The sequence below is a fragment of the Canis aureus genome, chromosome 33, assembly GCF_053574225.1.
Source record: "Canis aureus isolate CA01 chromosome 33, VMU_Caureus_v.1.0, whole genome shotgun sequence".
NCBI classification, from domain to species: domain Eukaryota; kingdom Metazoa; phylum Chordata; class Mammalia; order Carnivora; family Canidae; genus Canis; species Canis aureus.
This window is the reverse complement of record NC_135643.1, coordinates 37,654,011-37,666,083: the sequence shown is the minus strand read 5'-3', so window position 1 is coordinate 37,666,083 and position 12,073 is coordinate 37,654,011. Positions and strand designations below refer to the sequence as shown.

The 12,073-nt window shown below is 40.8% G+C and overlaps 1 protein-coding gene across 2 annotated transcripts in view; it reads right to left on the bottom strand.

Moving 5' to 3' along the window:
• Positions 1-9,773, bottom strand: part of LOC144304014 (bifunctional heparan sulfate N-deacetylase/N-sulfotransferase 3) — a 170,927-nt gene extending 161,154 nt beyond the window's left edge. Inside the window, exon 1 of one of the 2 annotated variants that reach the window (XM_077882444.1) lies at positions 9,222-9,773. The gene's annotated coding sequence lies outside the window, so the exon portion shown is untranslated. The remainder of the gene's footprint in view (positions 1-9,221) is intronic. The other variant, XM_077882445.1, reaches the window with a different exon arrangement.
• Positions 9,774-12,073: the final 2,300 nt, after the last annotated feature.

Below are 12,073 nucleotides of genomic sequence, written 5' to 3'. Positions count from 1 at the left end.
GAAGCCAAGGGAATTCCAGCGTATATCTCTGAGGGTAGGATTTGGTCGAAGACATTTAAATGGATACATTAAGATTCCCTAGGTTTTCTTCAAACCTTCTTTTGACAGCACACTTCTCTGTAGCCAAATTTAGTCTCTGGTATAGATTCTCAAAAGTTAATATTCTTAGTGCAACCTCATCCACCACCAACTCCTTCCCATTCTCTGTATGTCTATTAGCTCCAAAAATGTCAGAATGGACTGAACTGATGCAGTCACTCCTTCTGCATGGGATGGCACTATAGCAACTTCTCCCGAGCCCTTCACCGGTGGGGATCACTAGGAAGACAGGTACATGTGGAGAATGAAGCTCCTCTACACAGTTCCCTGGTGAAAACTTCTCATATGGAGCTAACCTTCTAAAGTTGGTAAGACCAACAGTTACACATGGCCACTGCAGAAATGATATCTTCTTTGTAATTCATGACACTATTGTAGGTAAGATTTTAAGGTCAGTCTGTCAGTCTCTCTTATCTAACTGTAAACTCTAAGAGGCTAGAGAGAAGCCCTCTATCATTAAGTCCCTAGTGCCAGGCATACAGTAAGCACCCAATGACTACTTGTGGAATTAGTAAATTACAATGGCATATTAACCTTACAAGTTAATTTGACACTTCCACTTTATTCTAATGTCATAACTTATTTTTGAGGTTATATATCACTGTTAATATGATTATAATTACCTATACATTAGCTGATTTAATGTCTCTGTTTTACTTAATACTAGGAAAATATAATCATACCATACTAACATAGGATAAAAGAAGCCACTATGGTAGTAGATATTAAATCTTCACCCACAAAGATACCTATCAATTAATTATTCTGGGATCTGTCATCAGGTGTTGTGCTGAATACCCAGTTTGGGGTAAGTGCTACATCAGGTGCAGAGGACATCACAGAAGTAATATTAAGAGTGATCCTTGCTTGCAGAAGCATGGTCTCTGTTGGGGGAAATGACTTGTGAAACAACAGCCAACACTATGTTGTACGTAATAGTGGTTTATGTGGTACAGACTATGTTTGTCACAAGTTTCAAAACAAAGATTAACAATGAATAAAAGGTTAATGAAAAAAAAAGTTAATGAAATTTAGGGAAACAGTTTCTAAGAGACATGGTGCTTGATGGGGACATGAGACAATGGGAAAGATTTGGATATGAGAGTGGGATGAAAGTGTTGGCAAAAATACCTGGCAAGGTTGAAGAAATGAAATGGTTACAGTATGTTTATCTGAGAGTGAGACTAATATGATACTATGTGTTGGGTTGAAAATGGAAATGATATTTCATTCAAGGAGTCCTGCAGATTAATGAATGTCCTTGGAAGTGATTGTGAAGCACAAAAGTATAGACTTGGAAATAGCACTAGATGAATCCAAACAGAAGAGAGACAATAAAAATCATGTTTGCAGATGATTAGGGCAGCAGAGGCACCCAGACTGGACGAAGAGCAGTCATATGAACAGAGAAAGTATATGCTACATTGTACAGGTGGAATCAGGACCGTCCCAGCTAAGGGGCTGCTTCACAATCCAGGTGAGGAATGGTGTGAGTCCAGACTAAGGTGGTTATTAGGGAGAATGAAAATGGAGATACAGGGGAAAAACAAAAAGGAAGTGATTATTGATATGCTTCAGGCTTGGGGGCTAGAAGAATAAAAGTGCCAGTGATAGAAACACGCCAGCTTAGAGTGGAAATTGGCTTGAGCTAATGATGTTCATCTAAGGTTCAGATAGGTGACTGAATGATGCAGAAGGAGATAGCAAAATGACAATGTTCTGTAAAATAGCTGGATGTTGACAAATAAAAAGGCAAGGAAACATTTGAAATAAATGGGTCATTAGCAAATCTGGATATGCTACACACACTTAATTCCTCAAGAAAGCCTTTTCTGACCAAGTCTACTCCTCCTCCTTTAGATCATGTTGTAATCTAATTATAATTACATTTTATTTCAGGCTTTTATCACAACTCTTGCTAAATATTATTAGCAACATGATTTGTTTAATGTCTCTTTCTTGTTAGATTGAAGTTTCCAAGGGTATAGAGTTTGTGTCATTCCCAGGAAACTTTCAGACAAGAAACAGGATAAAAACATTTTTAAAGGCCAACAAGAGCAACAGGCAAACACTTGGGTATAGTGATGATTATATTCTTGAAGTGCTCTCACAAATATACATTGAAAATTACAGACTTTGCATGGTCTGCTAGGTTCTCTGAATGACTGACAAACAGATACACTGGCCTGCATATCACAGAGTTCCAAGGACACAACTGTCTTTAGTATAAGTATAGAGCTGACAGCTGTGCTTACATTTGGATACCTATGATGAGGGATATGCTGAATGACCAAGGAAGTGCAAATTAAATTATAAAGTCAATAAACCATGTAGGTATTTGGGAACAGTCAGAGTAGATACAGGTAAGGTGCAAGGTTGGGATGGTTATAAACGTCACCACTTCATCAGGATTTCCTAGAAGGCACAGTGAAGGAGGTAACATCATATGGGAAGGTAGAGTAACAACAAGAGCAACACACATATATTAGCAAACACTTTTGACATGCCATCATGGTATTGGGCCTTTTAAAAGCAGTAGCCTGCCCAAGATACCACAGCTCATAGTGGTTGAAATGAAATTGGAACTCGACAGCCTGCAGTGAAGATACAACGCACCCAAGGCAGCAACTGCAACACACACTTTTCATGCTAGGAACATGTTGATAGCTATTATCTTTAGATGCTGCAGTTTCTGCATATGAAAATGGGTGATACTTGTGGTACTTATTAATAGGGTTTTAATGAGGATTATGAGATAAACTATAAAGAGCTCTTAGAAAGTGGCACATAGAATGTATATACTATACGTTACCTGACATGATGATAATGATGAAGATGATATAACCAACATAGGAAATGGGAAATATCCTGAAGACGACCAATAAAAATTCACTAAGAGTTTTAAAGGGACAGGTACAAGCATTCCAGTGTAAGCAGAGTTGTGGGAAGTGAAGGAACTCCACCTTTGATGCAGGAAGTTAAAGTCAGAGCAGAGGAAGAGACTCAATCAGAGGCATAATCCAGCATCATGTCCATCCCTGGGCTTCTTCTCATTCCTCCCCATTATCCTAGATCAGATCACACACTCACTGGCTTTCACTACCATCTATGCTTCAGTAAATTCCAAATGTCTATTTGTAAGTCCAACCTCCTTCCTCTGAGCTCTAGGATTGCAAATTGAACTATCAACTTGATATAATAACAACTCACAGTAATTGTGTTCTTAATATATGCCAGCCACTGTTGAGCTCCACTGGATTCATATCACAAGAAAACTCAACCTGTCTTAAATGGAATGTATGGTCTATTTTGTAAAACTCTTCATCTTCCCACGACCATATAGTGGTTCATCCTTGACACCTTCTTTTTCCTCACTTGTGCTTATTTAAATAAACCCAAGTCCTCTCATTTCCATTTCCCAAAACTCCCCTCCCCTGTTCAGCACACTGCTCTTTCCTAGGCAACATCCCTCTCACTTGAACTACTGCAAAAATTAGCTTCATCATAAACACTCTGGGCTCCTTTTCTACTTTTCTCAGTCCAGCATCAAAGTGCAAATCAGATTGTTTCTTCCCAGCAGAAAACATATCAATGGCTGCCTATTTCACTTACTCATTAAAATGCAAATTCCTATACAGGCCCTACAAGATTCACTGTGAGGAATGCTTCTCACTCTTACATCTCAGGCCTGATTCAATGGTGTGTTCCCCTTTAAGTTCCAAGCAAATGAGTTCTTTTTCTGTTCGCCAAAAGCAATAACCTCTTTTCTGACTCAGGGTCTCCTCAAATGCTGTCCTCTTTGGAAGGACTTCCAAATTTTCTCTGGAAGTTTTCTCCCATTTCTTCACCTGTCTTCATCCTCTAAATCCTACAGCTCTAAGCATAAAGGTTCCTGCCTCACAAAAGCCTCCTTTGATTCCCCAGATCTGTTGGGTCTCTCTTTTTATACACTCTCACATCACCATCTACTTTACCTCTGCAGCACATTCCATAGTTATAATTAGTCATGTGGTTTTCTGTGTAATATTTCTGTGATTGGAAGCATCTGTAAGTACCTGCCTTGTTCACCTCTATATTCTTGATATCAATACAGTGCTTGAACTAAGAACATCCCATTGTTAAATGAGTGAAAAGAGAGCCTGTACTAAATTTTGCAAATAGCAGCTGTCTTCACAAAGTAGGACAGTCATTAAGTCAGACCATCTTCTGAGAATGGATATCTCCACTAGTCACACTGGTCTCAAATAATAGTGAGAGTAACAATATAAACACTGTGAATGGCAATGACCACCGTGACCGCAGACACAGTGAGGCACATCCAGAATGTACCTTTCACTGAATCTTACTCAAATGCCTATTTATCCCATTCTGATATTTTTCAGAATTTGGCATGCCTAGAGTTGTTTTGTAATCCATCTATGTTTTTAAAAAGGAAAACATCTGTTTTCCACCAATGAAGCATTAGCCATTATTTAATTATATACCACTAACAAAAGGCAGAAGAGAAATTATATTTTGGAATCATAAACCATTCCATATACATAGTAAAGAACTGAATATATACAAATATTCATTTTGTAAAATATGGCAATATCTGTAAGGGGAAGCACCTACTTGTCACTGTAACCTATCTTTTCTCTTCCACTAACACCCACCATCATCCCAAAGGAAAAATCAATTTCTAAATGAAATAGAATCACGTTGAAGTTGGCAGTACAAGAAATGTTGAAAAAAAGATTGCCATCTGGAAAATGAGTATTAATAACTAAAGAACTTCAGGTTCTAACATAAATGAAAGATATTTAAAAGATCTTGACAACATTCCCCTTTCACAAAATTAACTTTATTTTATAGTGTTGAAAAATGCATTGGGAGGCTTCAAATACATTACATGAATTTGCTAAAAGTAATTTAGTAGTATTAAAAATTGACAACGAACATGCTCTTCTTTGGGAAGAAATGTGTGAAATTGTGTCATGTTAATTGAACCCTGCTGTGGTAGGCAAGTCAGACGCTGATTTGCGTGGAGTATGACCAAGAATATATTGTCTCTAGAACAGTGGTTTTCTTTAGGATGGATGGGCAAATAGCTGCACTTGGGGGCGCTGGCTTTGTTTGATACATCCAATTTCTATTGCAATTTTCTCTCCTTCTTTATATTTAGAAATTATCAAGGAAACAATCCTCCCCCCTCCCCACCTCTCTCAGTGTTATGCCACCCAGTGAGGCAAGACAAGAAAACTACTCTACTACTGCTTTGTTTGTTCTGCCTGTATGATTTAAAGGAGGAAATGTCTCCCAAATCCCCTTAAATTGAGCTACAACATATGTACGCATCATGTATGCCTAATAGCAGGGCATGTGACTACTGCCAATGCAGCTTTCGGGATCTAACATGACCTATGTCATTTTTTATTCTTCTTCAGAGTCATGGGAACAACAGTATTAACCTAATCTCTCTCTGTTTGCCTAGACCATAAGTGAAATTTCAGATCAGTGTTTGGCTAATGTTTTAGGGCAGGTTATATGAATCAGAGAAGCAGAGGCAGCCAATCTGCAGAGAGGATTATGTAAAATGAGCAGAGAGGAGCAATGAAGAAATATGATAGGGAGTCCTAGGAAGTCTGAGGTCTCGGTTTGATTACTCTCTATCCTATGAATGCATCAACAAAGAAGTTAGACAAATTCTTCCTCTGTTACCTTAGGCATCTTTTTGAACAAGTGACAGTCAATCCAATCGGGATATCATGAGAGAAGAAACAAATCACCTAAACTAGACTGTATATACTTCCTTAGGGAAGGCACCACAGATAACGGTCTTGGGCACTGGTATAAGCCTGACCTGATACTAGGTGATGAGTAAATATCTCTTGAATGAATAAATGATCATTTCGTATGTGGAAGTACATAAGGATGGAAATGATGGAAACGACTGAAGTGGTATGTGAATTGCCTCTGTTGTACCAAGAGGCATATCAAGCACAAATACTTGAAAACCGAGAAAGACACAATGTAATATGGTGGTTAAAGGCATGTGCGTTGGGAGCCGGACTCAAACTGAATCCCATCTTTACCACTTAGAAGTATATGATCTTAGAAAGGTAAGTAGCCTCTCATTGCCTCAGTTTCCTCAATTGTCAATGGAAATTGAGGAATGGAAATAATGGAAATAATATTTTCAATGGAAATAATTAAAGCATCTACCTCAAATAATCTTTTTGAAGATTATGTGAGCTAAAAATTAATATATGAGCACTTGGAACAGTGCCTGGTACAAAGTAACCACTCTATGAGTGTTAACTTTTATTTTAAAAACTTTTGCATGTGGGCAGCCCCCGTTGGCTCAGTGGTTTAGCGCCGCCTTCGGCCCAGGGTGGGATCCTGGAGACCCGGGATCGAGTCCCGCGTCGGGCTCCCTGCATGGAGCCTGCTTCTCCCTCTGCCTGTGTCTCTGCCTCTCTCTATATATGCCTCTCATGCATAAATAAATAAAATATTAAAAAAAAATAAAAACTTTTGCATCTATTCCCAAGTATCTAGAAAACAGTACCAATCAACAAGTTTTGTATTATTCCCTAACTGTTTTCATGTCTATTTGTCCTATCTCTCAGAACAATTTCTACAATGCTGAACAACAAAGAAGATAGGAAAGGATCGCTGAGATTGTCATTTTCCAGGGAAGGGACCAAGGAAGGCCCAGAGCTAGCAAGGGAGTTGCCCAAGAGTACATCTCTCATGACAGAACCAGGTCTAAAATTCATATCTAACTTCATGTTATTCTCAAATATTGTAACCAAAGAAAAGAATTAAAAATGAAGTGTATGTAAAATGATACCTATCACTGAGATGCAGTTTAGCAATAGATAATCAAGAGTTATAGCCCTCAGTAATTTGTGGAAATTTTTGTGAAATAATCTGTTATACACATTAATTGTAGAAAAACCCAAATGTTTCTCTAGTTATGAAACTTACATACAATTGATGAAGAATGTTTAGAGTAACACGAAGGTCACTGTGACATCCGAGAACCTAAGAATATAGTTTTTATAAAAACAGACAAAAAACCCAATTGATTTTCTACAACTAATTATTGTGTACTGTAAGAAAAAAATCAGTTATAAAACAATTTTGAGCACTGTTCAGGCTAATTATCATTATGATTGTAAGCTGTTACTTTTGTGGCCTAGTAGCATCCTCTAATCTGGACAGGTGTTTAGAATTCATGCATGTCCGTGTGAATGCTTATCTTCAAAGCCACAGCACAGGAAAAACAAACTTCCACTGTTTTTTCCTATTGTCTAACCTGTTAAGCAATTATAAATCCAAGACATTCATTTAGTTGAGAATATGTTTTTATTACAATCCTATTTCTCTGGTTTTATAGTGGATGCACATCACAAAGTATTTAAATATGGCTTTCTTTGAATATATTATATACCTCAACAAATACATATTTAGGTTTAAAAGTTGGCACTAATCACTAAAGAACAGTTGCGACTCAACCAGGTTTCAAGGAAGTCATATAAGATTCCCTGAATTGAAAGAAAAGCCAGTTGACCACTGAATATTTAGATTTTAGCTCATAATAACTTCTTCAGTATTGAACTGAATATATATCCTATCTGGTCCAGAAAAATGAACCTCAAATGCCTGGCTATCTCTCCCATTCTATTTTTTTTTTCAATAAACCTTTCAGTTACACTACAAATTAAGACTTGCTGTAATCTTCTGAAATAATACTTTCCTCAAGAAAATGTACTAAAAGAGAAGGTATACCATAACTCCACTGAAGTAAATGATAACAAATCTCTCTAGAAAGATATAAAAGTTTTGTTTTATCTGAAACCTAAGAAGCTTTCATTCTAAAAACTATGAAGAAATTAACTCATGTAACCAGTTTAATAGTAATATTTACTATACAAAGAGAAACACCTTCTATTTCACCACTAGGACCATAAAGAAAAACAATAAAAATATGAGAGATAGTAGATACTGTGTTAACTGGAGAAAGAAAGAGCGAGAGAGCAAGCTTCTGTTAGGGCAAATCTCTTGACATGTTCAGTACTATTTTTCAAAAGAGTCTCTTTCAAATTTATTTTTGAAATCTCCTCAAATACAATATTAATAGGAAGCTATAGTAGAAGAAAAAGGGAAAAATGCCCTTCAGCTATCAGATGTTTGAGAGTTTGTGCTCCTTGTCATTCTGCTCTGTGGTGAACAGCATTGTTCAATAGTTGATAATATGATATTTTCTAAGGACAAAGAAAAGAGCTGGAGATCAGTTTCACATGTATCTCAATATTTGATTTTTATTTTAATCTACTATGAAGATGTAGCTATTTACATTATTTAGGAGTGATTTCCTTAAAACTCTTCCCAGATTATATATGTTGCTGTACTTCAATGTATTTATAAAGAATATGAATTAAATTTCAACTTTAAATGGGTCTGAAACTTAAAGAGTTTCCAGATATTAGAAGAACTAGTTGGAAGATGATCTAGGTAAACCTCTTAAAGAATGTTAACTTGGTTCTTTTGAGGAAAAAAATAAAAAGTGGACATATTAAATGGAAGATACATGTACTTGCCTTTAATTTAAAGCTTCTATATTCAATACATAGGCTGAATATTTCTTTCCAAGTTGCATGTAATTTTGTGAACTGTGTAATCTCAAATAGTATCTATAAAATGAATCGCATCAAGACAATAGAAAGATTTGTTGAGAATCATTATTGTATAGACAGACGGGTAGTTATAGTCTAAATCTGTAAGGTTGCTTACAAATTTCTAGTCCATCAAGCAAAAGACATGTGTTCTGTTTAACAAATCTGCTGCAGAATAATCACAACTTGTTGGTGGAGATCTTCAACAATTATATGGGATCATCTCCTCGATACTTCAATTTTATTTAAGAGAAGCTTTAAAATTACCCCAGAATATTTCTGTGTCTCACTGAATTTAATTAAAATCGTTCCATTTCTTCTACCAGAGTAAAACCAGGCGCTTGTTCAATCCTGAAATTCGTAGATTAATTGAAAACAAAGTTGCTCTCTCTTACTAAAAGCCCTGACGTTTATGAGTGAGCTATTAAATGGATAGTGTAAATACACAGATGCGCTTACCTGGAATCAAAGTCGAAGGCGCGGAAAATGCTTGAGGAAGTTTCAGCAGATCCAAGAGACACCGAAACAGCAGCATCCACCACCACAGGCTCGGGCTTTTCGGCTTCACAAGTGGCAGCAGTACCAGTTCTGGCCCAGTCCCCTTGTGTTATGTAACATCTTCTTGATATCAGCCGCCGAACTGCTACCGGGCTGGCGAGGCACTAGAGGGCAAGAGTGTCACATGCAAGGCCCGTCGCCAAGGGACGGGCTGAGGTACCACTTCGGGCAGACGGATGCTGACTAAGCCGGTAAATAACCCGAGGCCTGAACGCAACAGCGAGCTTGTAACGTCCCTCAAAGAATATTTTAAATGCCAATTTTCGGACTAGCTGAAGAGTTAACCGGTTAATGAATATGCATAAGCAAATACGCACGCCACGCAAAACTTTCGGGATTAGATCTCTAAACCTGCAGTCATCCAGGAGGCTGGTTTTTTTTTTTTTTTTCCATTGTCTAAAAAAAACTTATTTAAGACATTAGAGGAAAGGCTAATCAGGTAATAACGCGCGGCGGTTTCAGGGCCCCCGCGAGCCCCGCCCCCCGCCCCCCAGCGCCGCCTCCGGGGCCGCCCTCCCCGCCGCCCTCCCAGCCGCCGGGGGCGCTCTGGGGCGAGGAGCGTCCGTCCGTCCGTCCTCGGCGCCGGTTACCTGCGGCCGCAGCCGTCCGCGGGGCCTCCTTCCCGGGGTCCGCGGCCTCCGCCACGGTCCGGGGGGCGACTCGGGCCGGAGCGCGGGCGGGGCGGGGACTCGGGGACTCGGGGACTCGGGGACTCGGGGACTCGTGCGCTCGCTCCCACGCGCCCCGCGGCCCCGGGACCCGCCCGGCCGCGCCGCCGCCGCCGCCCGGCTCCCCGCTCCCCGCTCCCGGCTCCCCGCTCCCCGCCCGCGCGCGCCCGCTCCGTGCCCCGGGGTGGGGTGGGGGGAGGGCGGGGGCGCCCTGCGCGGGTGGGGTGGGGGGCGCTTGGGTCGGGCCGCCCGGCGGGGGAGGGGTGGGTGGGGGCGGGGCGGGGCGCCTGGGTCCGGGCGCCTCGCGCGGGCGGGGGGGTCCCGACGGCCGCTGCCCGCAGAGGGTGGAGGCCGCCAAGGGTGACACTGGTCGCGCCGCCTGGGAAGCGGGTGCGAGTCCCTGCGGCGGCTCCGGGGAGGTGGGGCGCGCCGGCCGCGCCCCCGGGGGCCCTGCTCGGCTGCTGGCGGTCCGGGCTGCGCGGCGGGGCTGCCCGTGGCCGGCTGTCCGAGAGGCCCTGCGTTCCATCCAGTTCCTGAAGACGAGTGGAGGACTTGAAGCGACGTGGGGTGTTTTTTTTTTTTTGGGGGGGGGGGGTGAGCCACAAGGTGTCAGGTTACACTCCTTCAAAACTTTAGTTTGCTTAGGAGCCTCAATCGAATGACTTCCGAAAAATCTTATTTTGATCCATTACCGTAGCATAGGTGCGAGTTTAATAAGTGGGGGGTGGGGTCTTCTAACGGTGATGGTAGGGCTACCTGTGGTCTGTCCCAGCTGCTCAGCTCGGCTGTTCCTCTTGGAGGACCCCGCCGCACTGCCTCATCTTTTTAGCCCCTTTGCTAACAGGTCAACAGCGACTCTGGCTCCCTGGGTGACCCACGATGCAGACCGCACCATTGAGGGTATTTTGTGCTCCTGGTAGCTGGGATTAGAATTTACAGAAAAGAATGTGACCCAGCCTGGCCAATTAGAGACAAAAAAGGCACCCTTCTAGGACTTTCTGGCCACCTCCTCCCACCCACCACCCCCCTTAAGGAAGTGCACACTCTTCTTCTATGGGACTTTGCAGAATGATGTGTGACCTTGGAACCTCTTGTGTCACCACCTGAAGTTTGAGAATGAAGCTGATGCCCAGGGAGGCATGCCTGGGAGTTAGAGAAAAGTTAAGCCCAGATGGGGATACTTGAACTCAGAATCCAGCTATGGGTGAAACAAGATCTTGCCTTGTTTTTCAGCTTTCAAATAGGAGTCAACATTTTGCTTTGAGGCAGCTTGAGTTGAGATTTTTGTCCATTGGAATTGAAAGACCCCAAATGATACAGAAGTTAAACGTTTTGGGTGTTTATTAACTTTATGAGGGTATTTGGATATTGTATACCAAGAACTTTGATTAGATCTCAGTGCCCTAAAAGAGTTAGTTTGGAATTTTCAAAAGCTGGGAAAGTCGTACATTCCTTCTTGCTCTACATGACAGAGAGGTTACAGAAGTGACTGAACCTATTACTCCTTCTGGAAGCCTTACAAAAATGTCAAGATGGTAAAATTCTTTGGCCAAATGACATGTACCAGATTGGTTTATTTATATTTTTAGTTGATATTCTCACCCTTCCCCCCCCCCTTTGTGCCTTTCAGGAATTTTAAAAACTTGGATTTCTTTTTTTACACTAATTTCAAGAAAGTCTGCTCTGTTATCCATATGATATGTCATCTGTATCATCCATTCATCATTTCAGTCATCAAAAAAAAATTTGGGCATTTATGAAGTGACTCTGGGAGTACAGTAATATTTTAAAAACAAAAGAAAAGCAAAAAAACTTGCCTGCCCATCAGTGTACTGGTGTGGGGAGAGGAGGCCATGCTCTTCTACAAGATTTTAGGGAAGAGACAATATTCATGAATCCATACGTTCTGAGTGTTTCAGGATATGTGGTTAAGTTCAGAAATGGCATTCTCTTCTTTCTTCTTCTGTCTTCCCTGCACAAAAACAAAACAAAACAAAACAAAAGGCAGAAAACCTCTTCTACAGAATAAGATATTTAGTATTTTTATGACTGTATTTTGGCATTTTCTTTAACTAGATGTGACAG